Source organism: Scylla paramamosain, chromosome 25 (assembly GCF_035594125.1).
Source record: "Scylla paramamosain isolate STU-SP2022 chromosome 25, ASM3559412v1, whole genome shotgun sequence".
Classification (NCBI taxonomy): Eukaryota; Metazoa; Arthropoda; class Malacostraca; order Decapoda; family Portunidae; genus Scylla; species Scylla paramamosain.
In genome coordinates, this window is record NC_087175.1 from 15,032,276 (window position 1) to 15,045,578 (window position 13,303).

At 36.6% G+C, this 13,303-nt stretch overlaps 1 long non-coding RNA gene across 1 annotated transcript in view; it reads right to left on the reverse strand.

Moving 5' to 3' along the window:
- Positions 1-2,156: 2,156 nt before the first annotated feature.
- LOC135113446 (uncharacterized) overlaps positions 2,157-13,303 on the reverse strand; it is a 48,988-nt gene continuing 37,841 nt past the window's right edge. The window contains exon 3 of the long non-coding RNA XR_010274842.1: positions 2,157-2,248. This is a non-coding gene — a long non-coding RNA (uncharacterized LOC135113446). The remainder of the gene's footprint in view (positions 2,249-13,303) is intronic.

Below are 13,303 nucleotides of genomic sequence, written 5' to 3' on the forward strand. Positions count from 1 at the left end.
AATTTTAATAGTTAGCATGAAGTAGTCAGAGGGTGGAGGAGAGGGAGGAACAAGCCCAGAAGTTTTTAGCAAAGGTTTGAGCGAAGATTTCAGCTTTAGAAATAGATGTGATAGCAGTGGTGCCATCTGGTTGAAATAAAGGAGGGAAAGAAGTTATTGGAGATATTTTTGGTTAGGTGTCAGAAGTCACGAGGGCAGTTAGATCTTGAAAGATTTTGACACTTTTTGTTAATGAAGGAGTTTTTGGATAGTTGGAGAACAGACTTGGCATGATTCCTGGCAGAAATATAAAGTGCATGAATTTCTGGTGATGAAAGGCTTACGTACCTTTTGTGGGCCACCTCTCTATCATGTAGAGCACGAGAACAAGTTGTGTTAAACCAATGTTTGGAAGGTTTAGGTCAAGAAAAAGAATGAGGAATGTTCGCCTCCATGCTAGACACTATCACCTCCGTTATGCGCTCGGCACACAAAGAGGGTTCTCTGACATGGAAGCAGTAGTCATTCCAAGGAAAATCAGCAAAATACCTCCTCAGGTCCCTCCAACTAGCAGAGGCAAAACGCCAGAGGCACCTTCGCTTAGGGGATCCTGAGGAGGGATTGGAACAATAAAACAAGATACAGATATGATATTGTGATCGGAGGAGCCCAACGGAGAAGAGAGGGTGACAGCATAAGCAGAAGGATTAGAGGTCAGGAAAAGGTCAAGAATGTTGGGCGTATCTCCAAGACGGTCAAGAATACGAGTAGGGTTTTGAACCAATTACTCTAGGTCATGGAGGATAGCAAATATAGCTCTTCTGAGGATAGCTCTTCTGATCTTGCTAACTGAATACCTCCCCTCCTTCCGCAGCCTCGCTGCACAAGACTTTCCTTCTTTCTCTCACCCCTATTCTGTCCACCTCTCTAACGTAAGAGTTAACCAGTATTCTCAATCATTCATCCCTTTCTCTGGTAAGCTCTGGATCTCCATGCCTGCTTCTGTATTTCCACCTTCCTATGACTTGAATTGCTTCAAGAGGGAGGTTTCAAGACACTTATCCATCAATTTTTGACCACTGTTTTGACCCTTTTATGGGACAGTGGTCATTTTTTTTATTAGATTTTTGTTGTCCTTGGTCCGTGTCCTTCCTACATAAAAAAAAAAAAAAATGTCTTGGCAGTTGGCTGATGAGGTGGGAGGCTTTGGCTGCCACCATAAAGATGGGCGAAATAACATTGACTGTTGCCCACGCATGGTTCGACTTACGGCTATCTCATGTCATGAGTTTTCAGTAATACTGTGATGACTATTTGGTCAGGTTCACTGTGCGGCACTTGCTGGGTGAGTGCCCCAGTTGGGGGGACTTGCAGGAGCAGAATTTTATGTCTTCCTCCGAGACGCGGGGATAGGTGTCTTACCATGGGACATGAGGTCCTGTAGGCTGGCCTTATTGACAAATTGTAATGTTTTAATATTTCGATTTTTTTTATTTCAGAATGTTAATATTTTAATATTATTGCATTTTCAATATTTTAATATCTTAATATTTTAAAACGGCGCCATGTGACTTTGCTGTTGCAGGGCATTGAGCGGTAAAATTTTAATAATTCAGTTCCTTTCAGTTTCTCGCTGATCATTCCCTTTATATATATATATATATATATATATATATATATATATATATATATATATATATATATATATATATATATATATATATATATATATATATATATATAATGGGATTGATCGGCGAAAAACATTGGAATTGAATTGTTAAAATTATACATAATTTTAATAATTCAATTCCATTCAGTTTCTCCTTGATCAATCTCATTATATATATATATATATATATATATATATATATATATATATATATATATATATATATATATATATATATATATATATATATATATATATATATATATATATATATATATATATATATATATATATATATATATATATATATATATATATATTGTAATAATGATTTTAAGTAAGTTTTCACCCTACCACAATTTTGTTATTACTGTTACTATCTTAACTTACTTTATTAGTTGCATTCAACATTTTGTAGTGAGGTCATAGGGCCGGGATTTTTTTTATATATTTATATTTCTTTAATTAAAATCAATCAATCAAACAATTAAGAAATACAACTTACTTTGGGCCAACAGCGTGGACCAAGTGTAGGCAGATGATTGGTTAGCCGTCGGTACCCACCCAACCGCTGTATGACACGATAGGTTCTGGTTCCTGTAGCATGTAAAATGGATAAGTAAATAAATACATAAGTTAATAAACATTTAAATAAATAACAAAGAAAAGAGATGCAATGTTGTGGCGATGCGAAAGAGGCTGAAGACTGTCAGAGAAGAGAAGTTGATCAGGCGAAAAGTGTGGCGGGACGCTTCGCCCGCTTCTGCATTCCATTATTCGGTCCCCTGGGACCTGACACCAGCCTCAGCCAATCGCGTGGTGTGAGTTCAACCCTCACACACTTTGTCTCCGGACGCCAGCCCTGGCGTCCGGAGGATGTTCAGTGCAGAACAGGGAGACAGTAGAGTGTCATTGAAGAAGAGGGGATAGTTGTCTGGAAGGTTGTGTCGAGTTGATAGATGGAGAAATTGAGTTTTTAAGGCATTGCACAATATTAATTTTGCTCTGCCCCAATCAGGAATTTTAGAGAGATTAGGAGTGGGGCGTTTTGTGACTTCCCTGTGTGAACTGTTTACTTCCTGAAAGGTTGGACGTCCACATAAAGACGTGGAAAAGTGCAGGATGGTATCAACAGCGTAGGGGTGGATAGGAAAAGAGTGTTTGGTTTAGAAGGTCATTGACTGAACAATAAAAAGAGAGTAGGTGACAGGACAGAACCTTGAGGAACACCACTGTTCATAGATTTAGGAGAAGAACAATGACCGTCTACCACAGCAGCAATAAAAAGGTCAGAAAGGAAACTTGAAATAAACTTGCAGAGAGAGGGATAGAGGCCGTAAAAAGGGTAGTTTGAAAATCAAAGGCTTGTGCCAGACTGTCAAAAGCTTTTGATATGTCTAAGGTAACAAAAAAAAAGTTTCACCAAAATCTCTACAGGAGGATAGCCAAGATTCAGTAAGGAAAGCCAAACGATCAGCAGTACATCGGCCTTGACGGATCTCACGGTGGCGATCAGACATGAAGTGATAAATGTTTAAGAATCTTCCTGTTGAGGATAGATTAAAAAAAAACTTTAGATAGACAGTAAATTAAAGTAATAAGACAGTAGTTAGAGGGATCAGAACGGTCACCCTTTTTAGGAACAGGCTGAATGTAGATAAACTTTCAGCAAGAAGGAAACGTAGACATTGACAACCAGAGCTGAAAGAGTTTGAGTAGGCAAGCACGGAGGCATAGTTTTAGAGAACAATAGGAGGGACCCCATCAGGTCCATATGCCTTCCGAGGGTTTAGGCCAGCGAAGGCATAGAAAACATCATTGCGAAGATTTCTAACGGGTAACAAGAAGTATTCATAGGGTGGAGGAGAGGGAGCACCAAACCTTGAATCATCCAAGATAGAGGTTTGAGCGTAGAGTTCAGCTTCAGAAATAGATGAGATGGCAATGGTGCCATCGGGTTGAAATAAAGGAGAGAAAGATGAAGAAGCAAAGTTATTAGAGATATTTTTTTATCTAGGTGCCAGAAGTCAAGAAGGGAGTTAGACCTTGAAAGATGTTGACACTTTCTATTGATGAAGGAATTTTTGGCTAGATCGAGAACAAATTCAGCATCATTCCTGGGAGAAATATAAAGCGCATGATATTTAGGTGATGGAAAGCTTAAGTACTCTCTGTGGGTCACCTCTCTATCATGTATAGCACTAGAACAGGCTGTCTTAGCTAAGGTTTGGAAGGTTTAGCTCGAGAAAAAGAGTGAGGAGTGTACGCCTCCGTGCCAGACACTATCATCTTTGTTATGTGCTCAGCACACACAGACATGTCTCTGACACGGAAGCAATAGTCATTCCAAGGAAAATCAGCATAAAACCTCCTGAGGTGGGCTCAATTAGCTGAGCCAAAATGCCAGAGGCACCTCCACTTTGGAGGCGGATCCTGAGGAGGGATTGGAGCGATATGACAAGATGCAGATTAGAAATTTTGATCGGAGGAGCCCAACAGAGAAGATTGGATAACAACATAAGCAGGATTAGAAGTTAGGAAAAGGTCGAGAATGTTGGGCGTATCCCTGATAGTGAAGAATACGAGTAAGAGTTGCACCAGTTGATTTAGGTCGTGGAGAGTAGCAAAGTTAAAGGCTAGTTCACCATAATGGTCAGTGAAGAGAGAGGAAAGACCAAACTGGTGGCGAACATTGAAGTCTCCAAGAATGGAGATCCACTTTGGAAGTTAAGTAGGTAAAAAATTTCTTATAGCCAGTGGAGTTAAGTGATAAATTTAGTTTGAGAGTTATTCTGTAGTCGTAGCCGGATGGTGGAAAATTCAGAAGATTCAAGAGCGTGGTTACGAGAGCAGGCTAAGTCGTTGCGCACATAGACACAGCATTGAGCTTTGGAATGAAAATGAGGATAGGGAAAGATGGAGGAAGCAGAAAAGAGGCTACCTGTCAGTTGCTTCAGACACCTGTGTTTAAGTGAGGAAATGATGAGGTTTAGTAGAGGAGAGGTGGTGTTCTACAGATTCAAAATTAGATCTGAGACCGCGAATGTGTAAGAAGTTAATGAAGAAAAAGTTCATGGGGATGTCAAGACACTTAGGGTCGATACCAGAAGAGCAGTTCGACCTGGTGACATTTGTGGTCCCCTCACCAGATGGGGACTCCGAGACTGGTGTTACCTACACGATTATGGCTGTTTTAGTGTATGTGTTTAATGTAATTGTTCTTTTTTTTTTTTTTTTTTTTTTTTTTGTGTGTGTGTGTGTGTGTGTGTGTGTGTGTACGCTAATAAAAATATATTAGGTGCATTTGCTGCATCTAAACAATTCCACCTTAGTTTGTAAATTTGTATGAAAGTATGTATATGTTTTAATTATTTTATTTGTTTGTATTTTTAGAGATCTGGCAGTAGCAAGAGAGATGGGGGGTGGGCAGGAAGCCAGTTTTTATGGAGCGGACGAACTATACTCCGCCTTTGGTCAGGGTGGGAGCAATCACTCCATGCCCGACCTCAGGCTTGACACGTCCGATCTGCAGGGCCCGCATCCTTTGTCGCGGCACTGTGGTGATCTGTGATGGGCACGGTGGCTGACAATGCCGTCTTCGTCGCTCCGTCTCACCTGACCCTCGCCACCGAACTTCCCTCCATCCTTGCTTTCAGGTAAGTTAACTGAATATTGGTTGTTTTTTATTGGTACAATGAACTTGAATGATTGAAAATAGACTGCTTGGGAAGTTTTTTAAGGTATTAGTATATGTGCTCTCGTTATTCTTTGAGTTTAATGAATATTTCATGAATCATATTTTCTAGTGTGTGCCAAATCTTAGTTGCTTATTCGTGGAGGAATATGTTTAGCGTTTTGATTTAATATATAAGTGTATATCTTCTGTGCTCAATGTAAATGGTTATCTTTCATTTAGCCTTTATTTTGAACTTTTCTGAAGAAAGCTTATTTGTTTTTTGCTCATGCGGTGTATGGGGATAGGTGGATATTGGCCGATCAGTATCATTAATACATTAACAAAATATGTCTTCATTTTTTCGGGAAGGTTTGATAGTCTGTATAGTTTCGAAAAAAGGACTCTTAATGTTTATTTATCTATTTATTTATTTTATTTTTTCTGTCGTGTATGTTTTATGTAACCGGTGTTAGTAATGGCTAGACCCAGGTTCTTGTTTTTTTTTATTTATTTATACATTTTTTTATTATTCTTTTTTATTTTATTTATGAATTTCTTTATTGTCATATATGGGTGTGAATTTGTTGATGTTTGTCTGGATTTTCCAGTTTTCCTCAAATTTGTTTACTATCGATATTTCCTTCTCTTTGATCTTATTTAGCATTTGTTTTGATTTCACTGGATAGCCTATGATCTGATTAATACCGTCGGCATATGATATATTTATTCATCTATATGTAGGTGGACTATTATTTTTGTAAATTGTGAAAAGGGTTGTAGTAAGTACACTGCCCTGTGGTACACCTGACTGGAGTGCAAAATTTGGTCCAAGGTAACCATTAACCTTTATTTGCGCTTTCCTATCATCTAAGTAGTCACATGAATTTTTTGTACAATTCCTGATATATATATATATATATATATATATATATATATATATATATATATATATATATATATATATATATATATATATATATATATATATATATATATATATATATATATATACTCGTATATATATATATATATATATATATATATATTGTTTTTTTTAATTATATCAAAATTTTCATTAAAAAAAATGACCTAATGCAAATAAGGCGTCCAGAATTTCTGACGTCATGAATTTCCGAGATAATTTTTCTGAGGTAGTATTTTTCTTTAGTTCTCCGTGAAATTCTACGGTTCCCTCTCTGCGTACATCAGATTGCGACAAATTTTAGCCCTTCCAAATATTTTTCTTTTTTAATTTGATCGCGGGAACAAAAATATATATTTTCCTCGTAAATCCAACAAATACTCGATGAATCTGCATCAAATTTCTTTTGCATTATTGATATTTTATTGATTTTAAACAGTAGAATACTGGTTTTCACTTTGAAACATGGCACATTATAACGGAAATATAAACGAACAAATGACACAAAATAAATGGTCTCTGTCAAATTATTTACCGTGACACTAGATAACGTCTGGCATTTCGGTAATAAATATATATATATATATATATATATATATATATATATATATATATATATATATATATATATATATATATATATATATATATATATATATATATATATATATATATATATATATATATATATATATATATATATATATTTTCACCGATGGTCCCACGTACTCCCAAAATCTACATGGTCTATTGTTAAATTTCAGGATTCAAATAGTAATGACGAAATTCTCCCTAAATAACATAAATGTTTTCCCTTAATCTACAGCATCTTGTGATATATATATATATATATATATATATATATATATATATATATATATATATATATATATATATATATATATATATATATATATGACTGACGGCAAATACCGGGAACATTATTTAATTTTTTCCGTTTTTCTTGTTCTAGGCGAGGAGGGAGGAAAGTATTCCTACGCGACTGCCTTTCTCATCTCAATATATCAACATCTAATTTATTAACTTCTAGATTATGATTTTATTTAATATTTTTGTTCTAAACTTTTACTGGTTTCAAAAGTATATGCAAAGTTTTATGTACATATCGAAAAGTCAGGATCGTTCCTTTAGACTAGTCTTTTAAATAATTTTGCAGGATTGTTATTTGAATTCTTGATTTGAATATTTCCCTCCTATTTGCTATTTGTTCCATGATACTTTTCATTAACTTAAAATATTCGCACCATCTGGCTTCCTATTGTATCTTCCCTCACTCCTCTCCGCAAACCATGAGGTGAATTAACCTCTGTTGGAGTCTTCTCCATCTCAAACATTCTGTTCTCTTCAGCTTCTCTCGGCACCCCAAACCTCATCTCTCGCATATTTTTTTCACCTCCTCCACCTCAATTAAACTTGCCTTCTTCTGTATCTCAAACAACTTCGCTTCCTTCTCGGCCTTAATTCTCTTGGCGTTCCTCTCGGTCTCAAGCCTTCTGGCTTCTCTAATCTCATCAGCGTTTAGCCTTCTCCCTTCGGTTTTAGATTCCAATTCAAGCCATCCCATCTCCTTCTCAACCTCCTCTTAACATCTCTAGCCTCCTACATCTCCAGTCTCCTCATCTCCAACTTAAATATCATCTCCTTATACATTCCTTCTGTCTCTGAGAACCTACCAATACTGTGAGAAGGACTTGTATTGCCACAGGCGCTATCTGTAATGGACTATGGGTTCTGATACCGAACTGTGTCAGATCTACATTACCACTTCTGGCAGACGCAGGAGACTCAGGTCGCGAGTCACTTCCGCTACCAGCTTTTTCTTCCATGGCTTAGTCTGGACACTGACACACAATGACAAGCAGACAGGCAACACTAGATCGTCTCTCCCACGTGGCCATTAGAGCCTCCAGCAATCCATAAAAGCAATCCCATAAAAGGGTCAAAGCAGTAGTCAAAAATTGATGAATAAGTATCTTGAAACCTCCCTCTTGAAGGAATTCAAGTCATAGGAAGGTGGAAATACAGAAGCAGGCAGGGAGTTCCAGAGTTTACCAGAGAAAGGGATGAATGATTGAGAGTACTGGTTAACTCTTGCGTTAGAGAGGTGGATAGAATAGGGGTGCGAGAAAGAAGAAAGTCTTGTGCAGCGAGGCCGCGGAAGGAGGGGAGGTATGCAGTTAGCAAGATCAGAAGAGCAGTTTGCATGAAAATAGCGGTAGAAGCTACCAACTCACCCATTAGACCCCATCTTTGTGACACCAATGTAGTCTCTACTAGTAGCCCATATTGGAGCTCAAATTATCCCTAGTGAACTGCCTGACATTATAGAGGAAGGGAACGAACCCTTATGGGACTTAGATACTAAAGGAATAAATCCTAATGTTCCAAATGTCGAAGGGCAAATGATCCAAGATTTAGAACTTCAACGAAAGAACATAATATAAAGACCAATATCGGGTCAGACATGGAAAATAAATTCATCATCCCTACCAACCAAATATAGTAATACCAAGGATCAACGAAACAACTTGTGAACTAAATTAAAGAAAAACAAAATCCTGCTAAATTAATATGATAATATCATAAGAAATCAAACCCCAAGTAACTTCATAGAGACTAGAGGAACCAATAAATCATAACAGTGGTCACTACCTTCCTTATCATGCGGTAAAAAAGGACTGTTCCCACCCCAATAAGGGTGGCCTTCAATTGTAATTCACGGGCAACCAAGGGAGCAATTACTGTTTGTATACGAGATCCAACCTAACTGAAAACTTACTTGACGTGTTGGTGAAATTCCGTCTGAAACCATACATTCTGGTAGCAGACATATCAAAATCATTCCTAAGGATAGGTTAGAAAGAAGGAGATTTCATTAAGTTCTTATGGCCGATAGATCCCAGCGACGAGAATAGTCCTTCGGACGTGTATCGGTTTATATCTGTCCACTTTGTGTCATGTTCCAGTCCATTTCTGTTATGTTCGACCTTACATGATCATTTCGACAAAGCTGGTTGTCCTGAAACAGGTCGTGCGTTTTACATGGACAAATTACAAATAACAGTCGACACAAGTAACTCTGTATGAAAAAAGGCAAGAAAGGAATGTTTAGCTTCTAACATGCCTCTGCAGAGTTGAAATAGCAACTCAATAATCCTGCATAACTGAATCAGAGTTACCCTTTAGGGCAAAACTTATTTGGTGTGGTGTGGGATGTGAATGATGATAGAATAACAAGTCTACACTAGCCTCAATATACTGCACAAAGTCTGACTAAAAGATTCTTACTAAGCCAATTATCTCTCTTAGTTCATCCCTTGGGTATAATAAGCTCTATAACAATAAGAGGGAAATTGTTAATTCTAGATTGTAAAATGCTGCCTGAGGATAACGAACCTAAAAATAGTTAACGGCATGGCAAGAGGTTAATGATTTGGAATCTGGTATTTCCTATCCTTGGAGTTTTGTTTCTTATGCTACACTCACACCACACCAGCAGTACTCGGGGAAACACTGGAGAAGAATGTCTGCCCCGTGAACTCCTGAGTCCTCACGTGTTCTGGCAGGAACTTACAAGCACATCGCTCCAACACATATGCAGGTACGTTTTCCCAAAAATCACAGTGTGTAAAGTAATCATGTGTAATTACATTGTGATGGTCACTTTCAAAATCTGAAATTTAAATGGCCCTCTTTTGGTTTAAGAATGCTTGCGTCTTTGAAGCAACATTATGCACTTTGTTTACAAAATTTCTTCAGTTTTTGTTAATCGCTAGTTTCAAGGTGGCTGGTGTCTTTGAAGCGGCATTATGCACTTCAGGTGATGTATGCTTATGTCTTTGAGGCAACATTCTACACCTCAGCTACTATAGACAAGGTGTTGTTTGATTGTGTCTTTGAAGCAACATAATGTACTTTGATGTGCTGCATGCTTGTCTCTTTGAGGCAACATATTCCCTTTAAGAGACATCTCTTTAGGCATGATGTGTGTGTGTTTACTTGTATGCTTGTATACTTTTTTTCAGCCATGAAACCTTCATCATTGTACGACAAAAGCTATGAATCTGAGGATGAATATTTGGAGGGTGAAAATGAGCAATATGATGTTGAAAAAGATTTGGAAGACCTCCATTACGAGGATGATACAAATCATGAAGGAAGAGAAGATGAGAAGGCCCCAAGCATCTCTGGTGGAAGAAAGTAAACAGAAGAACTATATGGAAGAGTAAGGAACCAAAGAAACCCAAGAAGTGGAGTTATAAAAACTTTGTTCTCTCAGAGATTGATGGTTTAGTCTACAACTTCAAATTTTACACAGGAAATAAGTCCTGTTCCAGTTCAAGCAGATCTGAAAGCCTCTGATAACATTGTCCTTGACCTCCTCCTGCCAATATCAAAAGGGGTATGGGATAAAGTTTACTTTGACAACTGGTTCAACAGCTCCCTTCTGCAAATAACACTATGGAAACAGGGTTTTGGTTCACTTGGGACAGTTAAACTGAATCGTGTTTCTGGCTGCACCATGCCTTCTGATTCACTGATGAAAAAGTCTGGGCGAGGTACAAGTGGCATTCAAGTGACAGAAGTGGATGATGTAGAACTAAGGGTAGTAAAGTGGCATGATAACAGAGGTGTGACATTTACCAGTAACTTTGCTGCTCTAGAGCCACAAAGTACAATCAAAAGGTTGGACTCTAAGGCAAAGCAATACTAAGATATATCATGTCCCTCAATTTTTATGCTCTATAACAAGTCCATGGGTGGGGTCGACCTCGATTACCTCTTTGCCCTGTACAGAATTTGTCTAAGGTGCAAAAGGTGGTATAAAAAACTGCTTTGGCACTTCTTTGACATAATGCTCATCTTAGCATGGCTATTGTGAAGCAGAGATTTTGAGTTGAGCAGTGCTCCAGAAAAAAAAAAATAAATAAATAAATAAATAAATAAATAAATAAATAAAAATGATAATAATAATAATAATAATAATAATAATAATAATAATAATAATAATAATAATAAATAAATAAATAAATAAATAAACTTCCTCTTCTGAAGTTCACACTAGAACTAGCAGACTGCTTCTTCTGAAAGATAAATCTTATGGAACAAAAAGAGGAAGGCTTTTTAAATCAGTGGATGTTGATGAGCTATACAAAGCCAAAGCTAAGAAGGGATCCAAAACTAAAAATACCAGCCAAACCAGTAAGGACTGATATGTTTGGCTACTTTCCAGAATATGGAAAAAAAAAGGGACGATGCAAGAACCCAGGATGTTCTGGAATCCGCAAGGTGTTATGTTGCAAATGCAAAGTGAATTTGTTTCACACCCAAATCTAACTGTTTCATGAAGTTTCACTTATAGCTAAATTAATTTTGAGTTCAATATGTGATATATTATTAGTGCAAGAGGTTGTCATTAACTTTTAGGATGCATATAATTTTGAGTAGTTACCCATTATGTGCCAACAATTTTTATCTATGCTTTCAAAAGAAATATAATTTTGAATTATGAATGGGGTATTGTAATAATCAATGCTAAAGAACTGCTACTATAGATATTTTTTTTCCTTTTGATGGCTTATTGAGGAAACTAAACATTATTTCATAAGGGTATGTTAATTGCCAGAAAGAATATATGTTTCATAAAGGTATGTTAATTGCCAGAAAGATTTTTTTTTTTTTTTTTTTTTGTTATAAGGGAAATATTCAGTGATAAAGAAGTGCCTGTCTGTTGTGTTAAGGATGAAAGTTTTCCTTATTGACTTTGAAGAAGCTTTATACCTAAGAATTGCCAGTCAGTTATTTTCAAACAAAACATTATTACTTTGTAAGAAAGAGGTATTTTCATAGCAATGCGGAGCACAATGTAGCGCTGGAGCAACATTCCTGTAACTTTATAAAAACAAATACAAAAATGATGTCACAGTATATGATAACTATTTGCATCCTAAAAACAGTATTATTTATCCAGTTTTTTTTTTTTTTTATTGAAAAACTAAAATGTATGGTTAATACGAGAAGCTTGGAAGGAGAAAATTAGTTCCGATACCGTCTTCCGAATGGGATATAATAAAAGAGGATTGTATTGCTGGAACTGAGGTCTCTATCCCCAGACAATTTGATTTACTCGTGAGTCATAATGACGATATACAACTTCACATCTTCTGTGACGCGTCCGCACAGGGAAATGGCGTTGCAACCCGCTTAGTCACAGAATTTATCATAGTGAGTTAATAAAGTCAAAATGATGAGTAGTACCGATGAAAGCCTGAACCTTGCCTTAATCAGAATAAACGGCAATAGAAATGGACATTCGGTTAGCTTAAAGGAAATAACCACAAAAGATCAGCCTGAGAGTAAAGGTAAATCCTCTCTTTAGGCATGCAGTAATATAGACCGACAGTAAAATCTGCTTACACTGTATAAATAAAAATTAAAACAAGAATCTATATATTAAAAAAAATAGTTTACAATAAATTCTGTCGACGCAAAGGGACTTCGAGTCCGACCATATTACTACTAAAGAAAACCTGGCATATCTCTTAACTATGGATATACCATTCACCAAACTATTAAAGGAGATCAAATGGTTCCACAGGCCAAACTGGTTGACCCAGAAACAAAGCTGATCCACCCAAAAGGCATATAAAGAGGCAGCAGTTAACTTAGTAAAGTTCAACCTCGGGCCAACCATCCACTCAATTTGGCCATAAATATTAGGAAATATTAGTCTTTCAAAAAGTTAATTAATGTAACCAAAAGAGCATTCAATTTCTTTACTCAGAAATTGTGTAAAGTAATGCCAGATACTTTAAAATCTTAGATTTTAAACAAAAACATGAATTCTTAGTAGACATCCATAAGGCACTAGGTGACTGATCAAAATTAAGATTAAAACAACAAAAAATCTTGGGCTCTACTTGTATGAAGAACAAATCATAAAGTGCCGGGGTAGAATAAAATATGATGAGTTACAATATGAAACAAAACACCTTATCCTGGTATCAAAGGGGAGTCTTCTTATCAAATCACG